General features: G+C 39.7%; 1 protein-coding gene and 1 pseudogene across 1 annotated transcript in view; one reads left to right on the top strand and one right to left on the bottom strand.

Moving 5' to 3' along the window:
* Nucleotides 1-4,555: 4,555 nt before the first annotated feature.
* On the bottom strand, nt 4,556-17,791 carry LOC149996415 (solute carrier organic anion transporter family member 4C1 pseudogene; annotated as a pseudogene).
* GPAT4 (glycerol-3-phosphate acyltransferase 4) overlaps nt 8,166-21,626 on the top strand; it is a 35,095-nt gene continuing 21,634 nt past the window's right edge. The window contains exon 1 of the mRNA XM_090258914.1: nt 8,166-8,272. The gene's annotated coding sequence lies outside the window, so the exon portion shown is untranslated. The remainder of the gene's footprint in view (nt 8,273-21,626) is intronic.

Raw genomic sequence — 21,626 nt, 5'->3', positions numbered from 1 at the left:
CAGTGTTTCCTCAACAACAACAAAAGGAATTACATTTTAGTTAGCTTAAGTGTCCTTTTTTATATATGTGATTTCCACTATCGATTTTGAATTACTGTTAAAGTAATTGGAAGTTCCCCTTTTCTTTCCTTGAGAATCCCAGGAAGATGGAAGTGATTTTTAGAAAATAGGGAGCTGGGTAAGGAGAAGTAGTTTACCATATTAATTCAAGAGGATGTTCTGGCTTGTATGATTGGCTGGTTGTGGGTTTTTGTTTTTGTTTTTTGTTTTCATTTGTTTTTTGGCTGCTTGGCAGGTAAAATACTATACAAATAGAACTTTTGAGGGTGTATTAAACTGCCAGAGCCCTTAGAGTATACAATTTCTTTTCTCTTAAAAAAATTTTTATAGTCAACAAACCTATTGATGTTGATTTGGTTTCCTAAATAGACTTTCCTACTACTAAGGATATAAACTGACCTACAGATTTTATTATTACAGTCAGTTTTGCATTTTCCATCATCTGCCTGAATTAATAACTAAGCCCTCTCTTTTTATTAGTGTCTCCTGTAGGTTTGATTACTACAAATCAGTCCTCAGAACCAGATCATCCTGCTGCGAATTGGCAAAATTGAATCTGTGTATTTTCAAATTGAGGACTATAGTGTGGGAATGGACTGAAAACTGTCTTCATTTTTTCCTTTACTATGAAGTCTCTACTTCTTAAGTCTGAGTGTACTTATATGAATCTGATTCAACATATGTACCATTCATATTCTGATGACTCTCAAATTTATAGCGTTAGCCAGAGTCTCTCCTCCCAACTCTAGACTCATATATCAAAGAGTAGCATCTCAAAATAGCATCCCCAAAATATTGAAAATGGATTTACCCTATGATCCAGCAGCCCCACTTTGGGGTATATATCCAAAAGAATTGAATGCAGGATCTCAGATATTTATATATTCATGCTCATAGCAGCATTATTTATAATAGCCAAAAGGTAGAAGCAACTCAAATGTCCATCAAGGATGAATAGGTAAAGAAAATGTGGTATATACATATAATAAAACATTATTCAGCCTTAAAAAGGAAGGAAATTCTGACATATGCTACAACATGGGATGAACCTGGAGGGCATTATGCTAAGTAAAATAAGCCAGTCACAAAAAGACAAATATTGTACGAGTTCACGTATGTAAGATATGACTATGAGTATGAGGATATAGTAGTCAAACTCATAAAAACAAAGTAAGAGCAGTGGTTTTCTGGGGCTGGGAGGAGGGGGAATGGAGAGTTTTTACTAAATGGGTATAGTTTTCACTTTTCAAGATGAAACATTTCTAGAGATCGGTTGCACAACAATGTGAATATACTTAACACTACTGAACTGTGCACCTAGAAATGGTTAAGATGGTAAATTTTATGTATACTTTACCGCAATTAAAAAAAAAAATTAAATAGCACACGTTTAGTTAATCTGGCTTTTTTTTTCTTGGTGCTTGGAAATGAGCATTGTTGTTGCTGGTTGTGTAGTAAACAATTGTGGGTTTACCTTTTAATGAATGTCAAGGTTTTGCACATGTAAACGGTGACTGTGGAAGGGAGAGATGTTATAAAGCACACTTATATTAATACTCTACTGAGGGAGGAGTATTTTACGAAAGGAGCGACGGAACAGGTTAATAGCACTGTGTGCCGTACACACAGCAAACACGATGATTGTTGAGGCACATTTTGGGAAAGGAGCTCAAGTTAAAATGGGATGAGGGTTGTTAAACTTCTCACTGAGACCTTAAACACTATGATCCCCCCTTTTTTTTCTACTTATAGCAAATGCATTATTTTAATATGCACAGTTCAACGATTTAAAAATAACACATTGCCAACACAGGAAATAGTTCTGCAATTAATTACATATAAAATCACCGCAAGTCAACTTATCAATTCAAGCTTACTTAAAAATCATTACAAAATGTAAAAAATACACATAATGAAAAATTGTCTTTTAAAAGTAGCATTATACCAACCCATATCCAAAAATATAAACAATGTTTATAAATTACAGTAGTGTCCTATCATGAAAGGAGATATTCTTTATAAATATGTATATTATAAATAAAAGAGACTGACTTCCTTCAAGTGCCAAAATTTTCACTTTGACCGTTATTAAAAAGTTTGTAAAATGTATTATAAAATTGAGTACACAGAATACAATAAAACTCTTGATAATTAAAAACCATTAAGAATGTCAACTATTTAGTGACTTGTTCATCCAACTATTTTTAGGTACAGGGTTATTTTCTTTTCTGAAGTGGGAATATTTGCATAGTTATTCTGTTTCCTCTCTTGCTATTGTTTCACATCTCTATCAATGAGTTCCTCGGAACTTCCCATTATTTTACATCTAGAAAATTATTCTATTCAATTCCCCACTTCCACATATAGACACAGAAAGCCTAAACTCTGCTTTAGGTTGGTTTCAACAGGAAGCAGGATTTAAAATGCGTCTAGTCGGGTGGAAGGGATTGATTCTGAATAGAGGTATCATGTGTTTGTTCCTGTCGACTTTGCACTCACTGTCTCTTTGGTTGCTATGAATTTCCTGCTTCCCAAATTCCTGGGTTTTCGACTACACATTTAGCCTCAACCTCTGATTTTATATGTTCCTGGTTTAAGTTTGCCTGTCTCTCTGATTCCTGACCCACTGTTTCTCTAATTCTCTACTAGCCAGGTGTGCTTGCTTGCCTAATTCATTCCTTCTTGCATTTCAATTAGTTAATGCTACTAGTTATTTGAATCATCACTGGCCACAGATTAGCATGAAACATAATCTCAAATTCTGTGAATTATTAGTGCTTCTGATCCTGGTTTCCTACCAACCTTTTACTCTGTTCGTTATTCTGATGACAGTGTATATAACACACCGCTTGTAAAAAAGCTAACCTTATTAAATTAGTAACTTTATTTCACAAAAATTTCAAATGGGTATGAATGTACATTTTTCCTAATCAGTAAAATTCTTCACCAGGTGTAAGTTATTTTTGTTGATGTTCACTGATCTATTTTCTTCACATTCTGGGTAGACAAAAGTTGGCTGAGGTCTGACCTGAATAAGTGGAGTGTTGTAATGTTATCGGACATTTGAAGCACTTTATCTATCAAATAAATGGATCAGTTAAAGAGTAGAGTTTGTTTTAACTGAACAATAATAGAGCAGGCCAACTTATAAGCACAATACTATTTTAACGCTATAAGTAATGTACCAGGCAATCAGGTTTTTAAATGATAATAATTAAACTACTGAGTATCTAAACATTAATTATGTATTAAACATCTTTTCAAAGAAAACCAGTAAAAGTACCTGAGCTAGTACTTTCCTCTGGAAGCTATGTAACTGAATACAACTATCACAGATTTATATTAAGAGGTAAAGTGTTATAAATCAGCAATATCAACAAATAACCTCCTGGATTTTTTTGAGTTAAAGTGAAAATATGTATATAAAATGCTGATATTTCTAAATTCACTATATACCAGGGCATAAAGCAGATAATTAACCTATATTCTAATAGTTCTATAATTTTCTGTGATCAAGGCGTATTAGTATATGTAAATTAAAGTATATCATTTAGCTGGTTTTAAATTCATGGGCTTTCAATAATAGTTTTTGAAAATCATCACACATAAATTTAATTAAATTTTTACACCATAAATTTTAACTAATCATCGGCTTTTTCTTTTTTCTGGCTTAGTTTATTAGTTGGTAATTTCATACCTAGACAATGGGAAATGTCTGTGTGCACGTGTGCACGCGCACATGTGTGTGTGTGTGTGTGTGTGTGTATTCAGGCTTTTGGTGGATTTTGAAGGCACCGGTCTGTTTCTTACATTAAAACAAAACAAGTAAGAGTCCATAGATATACAGAACAAACTGAATTATAAAACATCCATTTTTTAAATGATTGTCCATATTGAGTAGATAATGCTGTGATGGCCATGTGCATTCTTATAAGTGGAGTGTTGGTGGAAATCAAGTCTCTGGGAAGGGGCTTTATGTCCCCCTGTCCAGGTGTCCTGTGACTCAGTTAAGCAAGCTGGACTTGCTAATGCCAGCAGCTCCTTGCAAGCTGTTTCAGGCCACTGAGCTATGGTATCCTGAGAACAAAGAGACTTTGCTGAGTACTCCATTACTCCCTTGTCCTATCATCTTGTTTGGAACTTAGCCTTAAGGACTTACAGTTCTGTTTTGTACCTAAGCAGTTAATATCTGAACCCCGGTATCCTGTTTTCCCTGTAAGCAATAGGATGTGTATCCTGTAATTGCCACCCTCAGATTTCAATAAAAGGAAGGTGCTTGCTCTTCTCAGTGCTAACCTGCCTGAGCGTGCGGCAGCCCTCTGTCCGGCCCATTCTGTCCGCTGGAATTATTTGCGTGCCTTCTACCACAAAGCACAACAGTGGAGGCCAATTTTCCAGCTGTGAAACAGTCTCTTATTTTTCTATTTTATCCTTCATTCCCTGCTTTGTTGAAGTCACATTCCACTGAAACAGTAATCCCAGCTGTATTTGCATTTCAATATGATACATCTGTGTCTAATGGTGGTGGTTTATACAAAAAGACCAGAAGTCCATTGAAGAAAATGGTAATAATTTTACAAGTAACACTTATGGCCACTAGCATATGAGCCATCTTGATGTTATCATAAATCCAACAAGCTCCTTTAATTCCACATTCGTTAGTACCCCAGAGAACACATGTGCTGTCTATTGTGACACCAAATATAATTGGTCCAGGTATTGAGCCTAATAATTGAAGCACTATAAACTGTATTCCCAATGCTAGAGACTGTTGCCTTTGATTAACACACCTTAGGATGGACACAGTTAGAGGAGTACCAGCCATAAAGGTAAAAACAATTGCAGCAAAGAAAACACCAAGGAATACGGGCAAATTTGTACATCAAGTTTCACATTTTCCAGCTTTAGCTTCAAAGCCAAAACTTGCTACAGGAGGTGTTATTTCTGTGTTCATTTCAATACAGGAACAGTTGTAATATATCTCTGGCTATCTTTTTGAAACAGAATTTTTACAACCTGCAAAGCAGGGAGAAAAATATTGGACTCCATGTCTGCCACAGACAGGGTAATAACGTGATCGCATGCAGTTACAATTGGCATTACAAGGAGTGGTCAAGTTTCCCAGGTTTCCTGTCCCATTATATGATTCAGACACACCGGCAAATGGCTCATTTTCACAGGGGACATAAACCAATACAAAACTCAACACAAGTGCAATTAAAGATGTGAGCAAAGCAAACTTCATTGTTTTTACATGTCATTTTGAGCTGGAAACAAGAGCGCCACCTAAAATCTGACCAAGAGCAGCTCCAGGAATTAAAATATCCCCTCCAAGTGTAGCTGCAAAGCTGGATGACAATCCAAACTGATATTCTGTAAATTTAGGTAAAAATGTAGCAAATCCAGAAGTAATTAAGGCTTCTGAAGAAGTTGATAGAACTAAACAGATGAAGACAGTATTCCTCATCAAATTCTTTAGAGCAGCTGGAAAATCTTTAAACTGTTTTCCAAAATTCTCATCTGTGTGTTCTAAGGAACTATTACTCTGATGAGTCTGGGAAGTTTTTCCATCTTGAATTTTTGCTATACCTGGTAAATGATTTGGAAAGCAAGAAAAAGGTACTATCAGACACCAAACAAAGAACCAAGCCATAAGAAATCCAATCCACCATGCCCCTAGCCATCGCGGATCATCCTCAGTGATGTCAGTGCTTTGTCCCAAACCGATATCTATGTACATGGTTAATAGCTGTCCTCCCAACACATAGCCAATAGCAGGGCCTAATATTGACATAGAATAGCCAATTCCTATATAGAGAGAAGATTTGTGGGTGGGCACAGAATCATCAATAAAGGCTGTTTCCAGGGTATAGAGAGGAGTTCCTCCTGTTCCAAGCAATAGTTGTCCCAAGATGAAGACATACAAGGAGTTGGAAAGTGAAAAACTTGAAGAAGTACAACTGGTTCTATTCCTTGCTATTAAGCAAGTATCTTCAAAACCTGGAAATTAAAAATGGCAGTTTTCCTCTGGGTTCATCCTGCTGCCTGCAGTAAGGCAGGATGCTACAGTCTGAGATGAAATTCCACACCCCAAACACAGTTTTCTGAAAGTATTTCCAGGAAGTATCCACACCTCCTGAGAAGCAGTACTATGATCCCCATCTTTGAATGCACTATCCTACACCAGGTTTAAAAAAATTATCCACATAGTTTTTATAGTACAAGAGTATTTTCATTCTAGAATATGAAAATACTTATAAAAATAATCTAAAGAGAGTTCAGATTCACAGTGAAAAAGATGAGCCTGGTCATGTTGTAGACATTTTCTATAGATACGTGTCTAACTTTTCAAGCATTACTTGCTCATGTTATCTTTCCCATTTGTACTACTTGTGCCTAGAAATAAACATGACAGAGATCTGCCCTGACCATTGACCTTTGCAAACAAAACTTTGAAGCCTAAGGAAACCATATTAGGCCAGTTCTTGTTGGTTTTCTCTGCAGAGGACGTTTGATTGTCTTCCTGTGCTAAAGAAGTTTAAAGAATGTGCCCGTAAATGTTTGTATACTGGGTGTGTGTGTGTGTTTCTGTGTGTACCCAATAACAGTCACTATTTGATTGGGCAAAGAATCAATCAACACTATTTTTGTTGAGTCTCTAACATACATGAAACATCTTTTTTTAATTTCAAAATTATTATATACAAATAATTATACTCAATGGTAAAGACTGCAAAAAAAATGTAAACATGAATACACAGGAGAGCAGAGCAGATGGTGGACTACTTGCAAGTTTTGACTGGTTTGGGGGCAGGAACAAAGGCTAGATATAAGAACCTAAAGAGTATTTAAGACAGTGGTGGCCACTTTAAAACCCTCTACCTAGTTTTGGGAAGGACACAAAAATGTATGATGTCGTTTCTTCTTAATCTAGTTGAAGATTAAACATGGACATGCATTCATTATTCAACATTGTATCATTGAGACGCTGGAAAAAATGGCCATATAATGAGGGCTCAGGGAAAGTTTATTAAATGAATTGATACATGATTGAGTTCTTGAATATGTGGGAAGTCCTAAATAGGTATGACAACATTTAGTGTGGGGATGAGTGGTTCAGTGTTTTGGAGCAGTCATCAAACTTATAGTCAGACTTTGAGGTCTGAGAATGTGGACTTTATCCTCAAGATTTATTTTCAGATTATTTAGCATGGAATAACAATATGACAAGAGTATGTAGAATAAACGGGGAGGGTGGGAGGGCTTGGTACTGGAGGCAAAAACGTCTTTTAAGAACAAGAAGAAGGACTACTTTTCTCTTTAAGGAGGACCGATTTTAGGAGAGATGATAAGCTTGGGTTAGGCGTTTGAAGTCTGAAGAGTTGATGAGAAATTCACGTGCAAACTCCGGAGGCATCAGCTAGATTTTAGTAGAGAGATCAGTTCCAAATTTAGGAAGACTTTGGAAGGTTGCAGCAGCGAGGGATCGTGTACACCAACCCCTTGAACTCCTTGGCTTCACTAGTAAGGCAGATGAGACTCAGGGATGATGGTGTGGTGATGGTGATGGTAGCTAACATTTCTTGAGAGCGCCAGACCGTGAGCTAAGTTCTTTACATACAGAACTGTATTTCACAACATGATGACAAAGTAACTCAGTGACTCAGTCTCCTCTTACTAATCAGGGCTGATGACACCCTCCCCAGAATTTATGGTATGGGACGTTGGGGAGGTTGCCAGTATTCGGGCCCTGGTGCAGCTCTGAAACATGGAGACCCCTATTTCGAAAGCGACCCCCTTATCAGAGAAGGAGTCACAGGGGCACGCGCCACGGCGAGTGGCAGGCGACTGGGGCCTAGGGGCACAGTCCTAGCTTCGGTGGCACCTAGCCCACCCCGGGCAGCGCCCTCTCGCTCGACAAGGGGGACTCGGCGGCTCCCATGCGCGCCCAACTGAGGCAGAGGAGGCAGCACTACCCGCCCCGCCCCAAGAAGCCCCCGCCCAACACGGCCTGGTGCGCGCCCGGCGCGAGGATGCGGGGCGTGAGATTAGACGACAGGAGGGTGGGGATGGACGCGAGGGGTCACGTCAAAGCGGCGTAGACAAAGGGCGGGCGCGCGCACGTCTGTACGCACGCCTCAGCCGGCGGCGGCGGGCCAGGGCAGGAGGGACCTGCACCACAGGGATTTGGAGTCTCGGGTCCTCGCGGTGGGTGAGTATGACCGAGCAGGCTCCTTCCTAAGGTCACTGGCCTTAGGGGAGCTGACAGCGGAGCGTGCGATTCGGGGCCAGGTGCCCCGGGAGGGGCCTGCGATCCTGGGATGCCCTTCCTGCGCCGCGCCGCCGTCAGGAAACACCATTGCCGCTCCCTGGGGTTGCCCGGCCGGTTGGAGCGTTCCGCCCCCTCAGCCGCAGTGGAACAGTCCGCGCCCCTTCCGCCGCCTCGGCGCTGGCTGCCTGGTCCCCCGCCTGGCGCCGCGCCCTCTCGGGCCCTCCTGGCTCTGTCCTCGGCCCCTCGAGGTGGACTTCTCGGTGCTTGCGAATCCCAGGGGCCTGGGCGGCGCTCCCGCCGCTAGCGCCGAGGAGTGCAGCTAGGGAGAGCTGCAGGGGGTCCTAGACATCACGAGGACGTGCCTTCGCCTGTAATTTCCTGTGTTCTTTGGTTTCCCTAGGCTGTAGATTCTCCTCTCTTGTTCGCTAAAGGAGCCCCATTTTTTCTTACCCCCGAAATTCCTTGCCTTTCCGTTTTGATTTCACGCCCTGCGTGGCATCCTCCTACCAGAGGATCTTGTTTATTTCCTCACTACCCGTTTCACGTTTGCAGTTGAAAAGTTAGGGAAAATGTACCATAGGAAACATAATAGCTCTGTGGAAGTTCGTTCCACGCTATTTTACACACACACATACACATACTAGTGCCTGACACTGCTCATGCCCCCCGTGCCATGGATTTTCTCATTGATAACCTTGAGATCAGTTGAAGAATTTCCTTTCTGGTTCATTTTCCTTTATTTTGGCTGGAATTTCAGATGCTCCTCCTAGTTTCATGCCTGGTAGATTCTATCTCAACCCAAGGGATTTGGTGTGAAAAGCAATTATCCTTATGCCAGACTGTGTAGAAAGGAGTCCTGTAATAATGCCAGTTCAGTATTCTTTTTCTCGCTTTGACAGAGTTTTTTTCAGCTTTGTATTATGGGGAATTTCAGATATACATAAGTAGATAGAGTGAATAGTGAATCAGCAAGTACCTATCATCCAGCCTCAACAGCCCACGGTGGGGCTAAGCCTTTCCCGCCCACGTCCCCATCCCCATCCATTTCTCCCTCCCCTGGATCTCTGGGATAAACCCTTGATGTCAAAAGTAGCTTGAGATTCAAAATAAAAATCTCGCCATCAAATAAAGTCATAATGTACTTTTATTGGGACACAGTCTACTGTTATAACTCCTTCAGCTAAGAAACACATAACAGCATTGGAGAAGGACTAGAAAAAGGTATGTAAATGATTAAGCTGCTGGAGAGCAGGTTAAAACAAAGTCTTTGAGATCTGGGTGAGAACTTCCAGGTCATCGTGTCTAACTTTCATTTTTGATGAGCCCTCAAGGTCCATTGAGGTTCAGTGACTTGTCCAGATCTCCAGGGAGTAAGAAGATGCACTGAGGCTGGGGAGACATCTCCCAACTCCACTGTACCATACTGCTTGTCTTTAGGTCATCTTCGGGAAAGAGAAATGGGTGGGAAGGGCTATGACTGAAAGCTCTTACAGTGAAGGGTTGAACAGGTAAATACGAAAACCTTTTCCACCAAATTCTGGAATAATAGAGCTAGGGACTGTGCCTTAAATTATTTCTTAAACTACATTTGGAACAAATGTCTAATCAAATATTTTCAGAAACATGGGAAAATTGTGACCTAAAGATAGAATACCAGAATGAGAATAAGAATAAGCTTTTAAAAGATATAGATATCATTCACTGCTGTTTAATAGTTTTGAAGGGAAACCAGAATGATTTGCAGCATGCCCCAGAGTTTTGCTTTGACAGCAGGGAGAGCTGTAGCACTCTCCAGTAAAACATTCTTTCTTGCCATTAACATAAGGATCCTGGGGTGGATGAATTATGATGTAGGCCTTTTTCTTTTTAACAAAAAGCACGGTATACATTTCCTAGCACACTTTATGCTGTTAAATTTCCCTATCTCAAGAAAGACAGGTAAATTCAGTACTTGCACTTGGGCCTCAGTTTTCTTACCCTTAAAATGGGGCTAGTCTCCCTCAAAGGAATGCTGTGACCAAAGGAATATTAGTATACGGAGTTCTTTGAGTTCAGTTTATATAAGGTGACAGTTGTTCATAAATTTTCTTTCAGGGCAGACTTTCGTGAGTTTATGATCTAAATAACAGTAGTTACCACACACATCTAGTTTATGCAAGTACCACTGAAATAGCAGCATCTGAGTATCTTGGAAAATCACCCCTGAAGAGAAAGGGGTGGGGGAAGGTTATGTGTTGTGTGTTTGTTTCGTGTTTCTGGTATTAAAAACAATGCTGTGGTTAGTCTCTCAGGATTCTAGCCTGACTTGATGTTATTTTGCTAAAGAATAAACCATTTCTCTCATCTGCATGCACATCACAAAAGGGTACCTGTTATTTGAAAAATCTCGTACTTTTTGGAGATAGAATCCAGAGATTTAAGCTTGAACTGGACTGCAGAATTGTTTCTTCAAATAGAAGAGCCTCATTGTGGTATGTCATTTACATCTTACTGTATCATTAAGCTTATGGGGAGGACTTGACCAAATATCATCAATTCCATGTATCACTAAGTTACACAGTAGTGCTTACTATAGCATGATGATTGCTTTATAAGAGCACAGCATTTTAGAGTAAGGAAAGTTACAAGTCCCTGGAGTTTTTCCTAACTCTTCTAAGGTACTCTTTTCTCCTTTAAAATGCACACACACACATCTTTTGCACTTGTCCCGTAATCATAGGGGCTTGTCTCCTTTTGGGGGGCCTTTAAAAAAGTTGTCTTCTATAATAGTTGTTAGTGTGTTTGGAGTCTACCTCTTTAATAAACTATAAGCTCAAGACCTACAATACTAGAATAATGCTTTGTAAAAAGTAGGAGCATAATACATATTTTTAAAAGATTTTATTTATTTTTAGAAAGAGGGGAAGGGAATGAGAAATAGAAACATCAATATGTGGTTGCCTCTCGCACACCCACAGCTGGGAACTGGGGCCTGCAGACCAGGCATGTGCCCTGACTAGGGATCGAACCAGCTACTCTTTGGTTCACAGGCTGGCATTCAATCCACTGAGCCACACCATCCAGGGCCATTTTGGTTGACTTTTTGAATGAAAAATCAATAACTGGTGAGGAAACTTAAATCTAGGGAAGCTGAATGACTAATAGCTGTGGCTCAAACCTAAGACAACTCCTGAATTCCAGGTGTGTAAATCTTTTCCATTGTACCCTTTTAGTCACACCTTGGAGGCATTGGGGGGAGAGGGGGCACCGAATATTATATATATATTTTGCTTACCAGTTGGAGACATATTATTTTCAGGGTCTGCTTTAAAAGTACTTGATCAGTGCTAGACTATAGAAATATAAGCCATCTATATAGTAATAGCCACTTTAAAAAAGGTAAAAAGAAACAGGTGACAATTTTAAGAATACACAAAACAATATACAGATGATGTATTATTTTTAAAAAATAATACATTTTATTTAACATATTTTCCAGAATATCACTTCAACGTGTAATCGATATATACATTATTAATGAGGACTTTATATTTATTTATTTTTATCCTAAGTTGCTGAAATCCAGGGTGTACTAAAGTACATTTCAGTTCAAAGTAACCACATTTCAAGTGCTCCGGAGTCACCTGGGGTTAGTGGCTGCTGTGTTGGACAGCACCAAATCACCGTCAGCTGAACATAAAGATTGAGTGTTTTATGTTGTTAACACTCAGTTCTGAGGTTCGAGTTTGTGGTTGTGGTCATTGGGTTTTTTTCTTTCATGATCTAGTGATTTTGCACAGTTACGATTGTTTCAAGTTTTTGGTGAGTTGAACAAGCAAATCTATTTCATAAGATTTGCGTCTTTGTGACAAAATGCTCTCATTCTTTTTTTTTGGTGTCTGTAGGATTAGTCTCCTCGTTATTTTACATCTTAACCATTTTTAAGTAGTTCAGTAGTAATGCTTTCTCATTTTAAATAAGACTGCTTAGTCATGGGGGGGGCTTGACTTTTAAAAAATGGCTAGTAACAAAATTCAATAATAAAATAACCTAATAAAAAATAGGCAGAAGATCTGAACAGTCCACCAAAAAAGATAATACAGATGGCAAATGAAAAGATGCCCAGTATAATGATAGGGAAATGTAAATTAAAACTATGAGATACCACCTCACATCATTTAGTATGTCTAATGAAAATACTGATCATGTCAAGTGTTGGTGAAGTTGTAGAACTTTAATACACTGCTCCTGAGGGTACGAAATGGTACAACCAGTTTAGAAAACAGTTTGGTGGTTTCATAAAAAGCTAAACATACACCTACCTTAGTTTCAGTCATTCCACTCCTTGATATTTACCCAAGAGAAATGAAAGCATATGTCCATACAGACCTTGTAGATAGCAGCTGTATTTGTAACAGCCTCAGCTGGAACAACCCCGATGTCCATCAGTAGGTGAAGGGGTGAGCATTGTGGTGTATCCATACAATAGGATGCAGCTCAGCCATTAATAGGAATGAACTGTGGACACATGTAGCAACTTAAATGATTCTCAGAATAATTATGCTGAGTAAAATAAACCAGAAAAAAAAAAGATATTTTAAAAAGGGCCAGGAAATTGCTCCCAATTGCATATATACCGTACTCTACTGTAAAAGCAACAGTTTTGAAGTTCAGCTCTCAGAGCTGTGTTCAGGTTTGGTAATGAAATGTCTTGAGTCTTACAACTCCAGCAAATCAATTTGTTCTTTCTTAAACTAATGGTCCAGAATAATCAAAATGTTCTATATTCTTTGTCCCTTTTTTTTTCTTTGCCAGTTTTGAAGATTTGTGTTGCTTTGCAGTGAACTTGGTACCATGTTACTTATTACCTAGTTCCAACTCAAGTTAGGCCTTCCTAGGCAAAGGTGAGGTCAGAGTGACCGCAGAGAAGATCAGGACCCTGAAACTGATCATACTCCTGTTTTTTCCTACTGAATTGAGTCCCTTTAGCCTAGCCTAGCCTGGCTTTGTCTTGGACCATTTAATTTATCCAGGATTGATGTCAGCTATATCTGTATTCTTGGTTTTTCAGCACTTGCTTCACTTTAACCTAGTAGATCTGAGTGCTTCCCTGTCTCCTTGGAAACATTTTTACCCTTTTCCTCCTAAGCAGCAGCAGCCTATTCAAGCAAATTTCTTACACGCCACTACTCTGATACGCTTGATGTTAAATATACCACCACACATATTTCTATTGTGTTTGTGTACACGTCTTACACATCTGTTTGTTACCAGCACATCAGAATTGGGGCATTTGATGCATCTGTGTCCTGACAATACACTAAGAAAAATGGATGGCTTTCCTCTTAAAGTATAATGCACCCCAAAGCAAATTAGAGGTCAGCTTGGGCAGCAGATCTGAGTTCTAGTTCTGCTCTGTTACTGGCCACTTTTCTAAATTGTTCCAGTTACTTAACCCTTCCAAGGCTCAGTTATTTGAGCTGTAAAAATGAGGTTGGTCTAGGTTCTCAATGGTTGATTAATAAAGTTGCAGTTTATTGTTTTATTGTTATTGCCTCCAGCTTTGAGCACTAGACTGATCAGTTGATGTGCATCCTGTTGTCTTCACAGCATTACCACAGGGTGTGTATTCTTTCCATTTCACCAATGAGAAAACTGAAAACATGGAAAATTGATTTATTTTCCTGAAGTCACACATTTAGAAAGTAATGGAGGCTGGTTTTGCATGCAGCTTGTCTGATTCCCTGTATATTGAGCCATCATGTTTTACTGCTTCTCTGACATTCTGCTATTTTAAGTAAAATCTTGAATTAGAAAGGAATTTTAAAACGTCTGGTCTAACCACTATAATGTATCCACCACCCTGCAGAGTCCAGATACGAGTGGATATCTTCCTAAACAATATATTCTTTTTTGACCAAGTCATCTGAGATTCTTTTTTTTAACAGCTTCATCGAGATACAATTCATGTACTCTATAATTCACCCATTTAAAGTATACAATTCAGATTTTTAATATAGTACAGCTATATGTAACCATCACCACAGTCAATTTTGGAATATTTTTATTAATTCAAGAAGAAACCTCATACTTTTAAGCTATTATTCCATTCTCTATCTTCCTGTTCTTCCCAACTTTAAGTAACCACTAATCTACTTTCTGTCTCTACTTTAAATTTATATTGTGGAATCACATAATATATGGTCTTTTATGACTGGCTTCTTTCACTTAGCATGATAGTTTTAAGGTTTATCCATATTGTAGCAACTATCAATACTTCATTCCTTTTTATGGCCGAATAATATTCCATTTGTCAGTGTAGGAACAGAAAAACCTAGTCAAGCAAATTTCTTGCACTGCACTACTCCCCTAAGTTTTTATAAAAATTTATCTGCGTCAAACAAAGGATACTTCTGGAAACAAGATCTCAACAGACTAAGAAAAATGCTTAGGAGAATAACACTTTGCAGTTTCTTTTATGCCTTTGAGATTAAGGAGGGTAGTAAAATAGATTACATGGAGGTAAGAGAAAACAAGGCAGGGGTTAGATTATGGGATAGTTAAGATTGTGTTCTTTTGAAGTTGGGATCTGAAAGGGGGCATTTGAAAGATGCACAGAATCAATAGACAGGGCTTGCTTAAGGTAAAGGTAAGCCTTTTACCAAAAAGTATATGCCTGCCCTGGCTGGGTGGCTCAGTTAGTTTAGTGTTGTCCTGAAACTGGAAAAAGTCAGTGTTCATAATGCCTGTCACTACCAGAATCAGTGAGTAGAGACAAGGATTGAATCTTTATGGGCACTTTAGTCAGATGCTGGCGATCTGAGAAGATGCCGGGTTATGTACACTAGAAACCTATCTTAACACTTCATCTCACCCACCTTTTTATAAGGAGAAGGAAAGGGTAGGGAAGGGATTTGGAAAAAAGGTTAATCAGATAAAAGTTGCAGGCTTGCAGTCATTTTTCTAGTATCTGCTGATCAGCAGTTCTTTATCTGCATTACAGACTTCCTCCCCTGGGACACAGTGGCTGGGGTACCATCTTGATCTATCTGCATTACAGACTTCCTCCCCTGGGACACAGTGGCTGGGGTACCATCTTGATCACACGCAGACCCCCTTGGGCACAAAGGTTAAATTGCTATCAAGCTGGTGGAGTCATGTAGATCAGGCATTCCAATTCCAGGAGTAACAGCTTTCCACATGTACTAATCGCTTAAACATATCAATTATAATTAAGCCTAAAATCTTTAACTCTGGAGTTCCCCTATCATTCCCCACAGTTTTTAATTGTTTCATTTCTATGAGATTAGTTTCATATGGAAGTAATCATTTTGCTATTGAATAAACATTCCTCCCATGTATTAGAAACTATCCTGCAGGCAATTTGACGTGGCTAAAAGGTATAAGATACGTTAGTAAGATGGTGTTGCAGTTTATCTAAAACTGTTTTTAGTACAGTTGACAAAAATTGCATATTCTCCAGCTGGGGCTGCATTAGTGACTTTTAAAGAAAACAATTCCCTGACCTTTAGAGTTACCATAGGTCCCCAGTTATCTTTCCCAGGGAGTATAGATGCCTGCAAGACATGAAAGTTCAACATAGGTTCCAGTCCACCTTTCTTCTAGTTGGCTTTCTGGGGATCTTGAGTAGCACCTCATCTCCAGGCTCAAAGGAATGTAGCGAACCTGTTGGGGAGAGATCTCTAATACAAGCAAGGTCATTCATTATAGTAAGGTCTGACTTAGGTGTTGTACATGGTTCTTTACCTTCACTTCTTGATCTACGTACATTCTCCCACCCCAGTCGAAGCCTGAAATGGTTGCCTGTACACAACTTCAGGAATCAATCGAATTCAACTTTGGGGAGCCACCCTTTTCCTGAGCAGGACAGTAAGTAAAACTTGATCCCAATGAAGGTGAGTTTCTTGACACAGTTTGGCTGTATTTTTCTTCAAGGTGTGATTCATCTTCTCTATTTTCGCACAAGCCTGAGGTCTCCATGCTTCTCCATCTGATTCCTAAAAATGTATTAACTTTCTGTGAAATTTCTGAAACAAAAGCAGGGCTGTTATCACTCTGGATGCTGCTGGGTAGGCCAAAGCCAGGAATTACTTCCTTTGGTAGGACTTTCACTACCTCCAAGCATTTCTCCATTCTAGTAGGATAGGCTTCTGTTCATCCTGAAAACTATCAACAAAGACAAATATTTCCATCCTCGGACCATTGGCATCTGGGTAAACTCTTATTTGTCAGTCATCAAACAGCCACCCCCCTTGGTATTGTTTCCCCTCTTCTGGTGGAGATCTGTCTGGGGTTGTTTTTCTGGCAAACAGCATACAGTATTAGTTCAACATTGCTGAAATGATGCCCCAGTAATTAAGAGGTCATCTACATATTGTAACAGAGTTTCTCCTAGTTTCAGCTCTTTTAAGTCCTGGCTCAGGGTCTTCCCAAAAGTCATGGGGGAGTTCTTGAACCCTTGTGGTAAGAATGTCCATCAATACTGAGTCTTGACCTGAGATTCCCGATCCTGCCATTCAAAAGCAAACAACAGCTGAGAGTCTTGGTCAACTGGGATGCAAAAGAAGACATCTTTTAAGTCCAATATTGAACACCAGAGGCTGTCTTAGGTATACTGTTCACCAAAGTATAAGGATTTGGGACAGTGGATTGAATGCTCTGTACAATGTCTTTTATGACCCTTAAATCTTATATAAATCAATACTTGAGTGGTTTTTCTTAACATGCAATATGGGTGTATTGTATGGGAAGTGGCAGGGCCAAATAAATCCATACACCTGAAACTTTTGAAAAATTGGGTGTATTCCTCTAGGGTGTCTTTTTGCAAGGGATATTGCCTCATTGGGAGTCCCCACTCCCGGTTTGAGCTCACCTTTAACAGTTGAGACTCAGCCCTTCCTGGTCTTCCAGCAGCCCACACAATGGTATTTACCTGATTCTTAATTTCTTCTGGCCAGGGTTGTTGTATTTCTTCCCATGGTTTAATAAGGAACTGCCAGGCATGCTCTGGAGGGACCTATAGGTGGAGCTGCTGTTCTTCTGGAAAGTAAGTGATCTGAGCACAGAGTTTTGACAGCAAGTCCCTTCTCAGAAGAGGAATTTGACACTTAGGAATATATTAAAATTTATGAGTTAAAACCATATCTCCCACAGCACATTCAAGAAAAAAGAAAGATTTGAGTTTTTCCAGTTTAATATATATGATGTAGAAAACAGAGTGTGTGCCCAGTAAAATCCAGCAGACTGGCCTTCTGGCCCTACTTCCACTGGAAGTTTTTGCAGGGGACATTGCCCTACCCTGGGAGGAGCTTGTCTTTCCCCAAATTTGGTCACCTGATGGGTTCGAGATGAAGAGTTCAGTTCAGCCTCACCTCCTTTGGCTCCCTCAGCGAGGTAAGGAGGAGGATCCCGCAGGGCTAGAGGGGCTGTGGGAATCCTGATGATGCCCGCAGCAGCCATGGCATTCTGATCTTCCTGATCCCTCTCTCCAGAGCTTCTGCTATCTACTAGAAGTACATTCCCTTTTCACTGGGCCATCACTCTATTTCCTTTTAAGCCTGCATCTGCATCTTTATTATGTAATGTTATAAACACCTGTACATAAGGTATTTCATCCCATTTCCCTGATCTTTGACAAAACAACTCTAACTGCAGTATAGTATAGTACTTTAAAGTCCTGTTCAGCGGTCAGTGCTCTCCTGAGTCCAGATTATACATAAGCCAAGCAGTATTTCAATTTAAAAAATTTTCATTTTTAGTCATAAGTTCATAAGCATTGGTCAAACAATCAGCCAGAACTCACCCCAAAGGACTGTTTCCTGGAATGAAGGCTCCCCACCCGTTGTACCAGACAGAGCTCTGTAACATCACACAAAACAGAAAGCACCTCAATTTCTGACAACTGTTTTAAGTTATAACTGGGACTGTAATCCTGAACCAGAAAGCACAGTGACTCAATTGAAACTGAAGGCAACAGGGAGTGTCAGGAATCTGAGGACAGTCCCCAAGTGAAATCACTTGGCTAGGGAGTTTCCAAATCCTCACCCTGAGGCCCCGCTAGTCCAGGCAGCCAATGGGACTCCCCACTAAATACCCACACTGGAGGGTTCCAAAGGTATACCACCCGTCACCATGTGTTCATGCTGCCTGTCACTACCAGAACCAATAAGTAGAGACAAGGATTGACTCTTTATAGGCACTTTATTCAGATGCCAGTGATCTGAGAAGACAGTTGGTTATGTGCCCTAAAAACTGTCTTAACATCTCATCTCAAGCTGACCTTTTTATAAGAAGAAAAGGTAGGTAAGGGGGTTGGAAAGAAGGTTAATTGGATAAGAGTTGCAGTCCTGCAGTGATTTTCCTAGTATTTCTTTATCTGCTGATCAACAATTCTTTATCTGTGTCACGGGGCCTGGAACGTCTTGATAGCTTGCAGACCCTGTCGGGTACAAAAGGTTGGATTGTTTGTTGACCTTCTGGAGTCATGGAGTCACATAGGTCATACATTTCAGTTCCTGGAATAACAGCTTTCCACATGCATTAATCACTTAAGCCTGTGAGCTATAACTAAAGCTAAAATCTTTTTAACTCTTGAGTTTCTCAGTCCCAAACACCAAAAGGTTGCAGGTTCAATTCCTAGTCAGGGCACATACCTTGATTGCTGGATAATGCTTGGTTGCAGGAGGCAACTGATTGATGTTTCTCACATCAGTGTTTGTAAGTTCCATCTGTTATTTATTCTTCCAGGCCTCTCTTCCTTATTAATCATTATATGAAATTATGACTATGTGAATGCTTATTTGTTAAATACTTGTCTCTAGGCATATTTGTTCTCCACTAAGTATCTAACACCTAACTTAATATGTGGCATACAGTATGTGCCCAGTAAGTATTTGTTAAATGCATGAACTAGTCAGTCTGAGAACTGAGGTATACTGGAGATTGGGTTATTTGGGGGCCTAAAAGCCCGTATTGCCCAGAGGGTTGAAGAGCTTAGTTAGCTTAGCAATGGGCTCTGTCACATCCCTAGAGTTAAGCCATCTTCCCTCCTGAAAGGTCAGAACTAGTTGGTTCTTATGTTTTTCTCTGGACCACGTGGGCTGTTGGGGGAACTTTGGTCCAAATGACTCATTGAATTTGGCTGAAAGCTGTGGAAGAGAAAGAATACATATTCGTTGTAGTTAATGGCTTCCCCTGCCTCATGCTTAAGGAGTCATGGTTATATTTACTTGAGACAAAGTGATATTCTCTCCTAAATGAGCAGTTATCTAGAAATTGTGGTGTGATTGAGTTCTGATATGAGCAATTTTCAGATATTTCTAGAGATCAAGGTCTGTGTTAAGGGGCCCTTAAGGTACGGTTATTAATACCTCTGGCTTTAATGACTGCTTTGCTCATGCAGCAAGATGTTTTGGAATCCTGTTTGATAACTGTAGCTTGCTTGCTTTTTCTCTGCTTTTAAGAATTAATATGAGGATTGTTTAGTGTTGGCCAGATAACTTGTTTGGCTAGTTTTACTGTTCTCTGTTCTGGAGTCTGGCACTGGTAAGCAAGAACTCAGGGGTGGGCTGGGACAAAGGGTAAGTTCACTACCTTTCAGAGGAGGAAGAGCAGCTGGGTCATGGATCAGCAAACTTACTTTTGTAGAGGGTCAGATGGTAAATATTTTAGGCTTTTCGGACTCTGATCTCTGTCACGTATTATTCTTTGTTTTTACAACTCTAAAGATGTAAAAACCGTCCCTAGGTCGTGAGCCTTATAAAAACCATAGCCAGATTTGGCCAATAGGCCCTGATGATTTGCCAACCTCTGAACGAGGTGAAGAAATTAGTTGATTTCTTAAAAAGTGTTTACTTTAATGTTTTGGGGACATGAATCCAGCATAATTTTAGAAATTCTCAGATGATTGCAATCCAAAGAAACTCTGGCGTGAGATGTCAAAGTGACCCTACTGTCAGTCACCTTGGTTCCATGCAACTTAAGGTAACCTTGGCCAGTGTGACACCAGCTGTCTAGTGGGACAGAGACATCAAGCTGCCTCTTTCCCATGGGAGAGCTGGCCAAGGGTAACTGGGATGGAAGAATGGAACCGAGGTGTGGCCCAAGAATTAGACTAGAATTACACAGATTTAGGGAATCCAGTAACCCAGACCGCAAATTAAGTTGTCTCAGAAATGTATCTAATTTCCTGAACCTCTGTTGGGATGTAGTAAGAAATCTGGCATGTATAATCCGTTTGGCTAGTTTATAAAAATGAAAGCAGGTTTGTCCCTTGGATTCTGAGAACACCAGATTCTGACACACGAGTCCAGATTTGCCTTGTGGTTTTTCTCTGATCACAAGAAGTTCTGTAGAGCAGGACTGGCAGGAAGGAAGTGTTTATGGATTTCAAGGTAGCCTGGGAGCTGGAGAGCATAATGGTTAAAGAGCTGGGCTCTGAGACAAATATACTTGTCCAAATTCCTGCTCTGCCACTTACTAGCTGTGGCCATAGGTAACTTACTTCATCCTCTAAGCCTCAGTTTCCTCACCTATAAATAGTAATGATAATAACAACTTCACCATAGGGTTGTTGTGAGAATTAAGTGAGTATAGTATAATATAAAATGCTTACTATATTAGCTCAGTGTCCACAGTATTGTTAATATTCGATAAATGTTAGCAATAATGATGGTAATGTTAAAGTGGAAGATGTCGAGGATCAAATACAGAAATTGGTATTTCTGACTTGGTGCCACTGAACTATCATGTCTCTTGATTGTTAGATGTTTGGGAATATAATGGGAGCAGTAATGGGTTAGGAGTCAGAACTGGATATGTGTCTACCTTGCTCGGTTTCCTAATGGTAAAATGGGCATGTGAAAGGGCTTTGAGTTCTAAAAAGCATTGTACAAAATTTAAAGTAAAGTTAGTAACCTTTTATTTCTCCTTGACCTTCTTAATGTATTGGAGCAGAACCAGAAGTTGACATGTGTGAAGCCAGAATGTTTGTCAGGATGCTCCCAAGTTCAGGACTTGCATTGGTAAATTGTGATTAGGGATGGTATTATAAAACTGGAATAGTTTTGAAAGATATATGAAATAGTGGAATTTTACAAGGGAGTGGCTATATTAAGCAAAAGAAGCCAGTCTAAAAAGGCTTCATACTATGTGATTCCAACTAGATTGTGGAAAAGGCTAAACTATGGAGACAGTAAAAAGATTATTGATCACCAGGGGTTGGGGCAGGGAAGGATGAATAATCAGAGCACAGGATTTTTAGGGCAGTGAAAATGTTCTGTATGCTACTGTAATG

Source organism: Furipterus horrens, unplaced genomic scaffold (assembly GCF_987537825.1).
Source record: "Furipterus horrens unplaced genomic scaffold, mFurHor1.1.pri manual_scaffold_12, whole genome shotgun sequence".
Classification (NCBI taxonomy): Eukaryota; Metazoa; Chordata; class Mammalia; order Chiroptera; family Furipteridae; genus Furipterus; species Furipterus horrens.
This window is presented reverse-complemented; position numbering and strand designations above follow the sequence as displayed.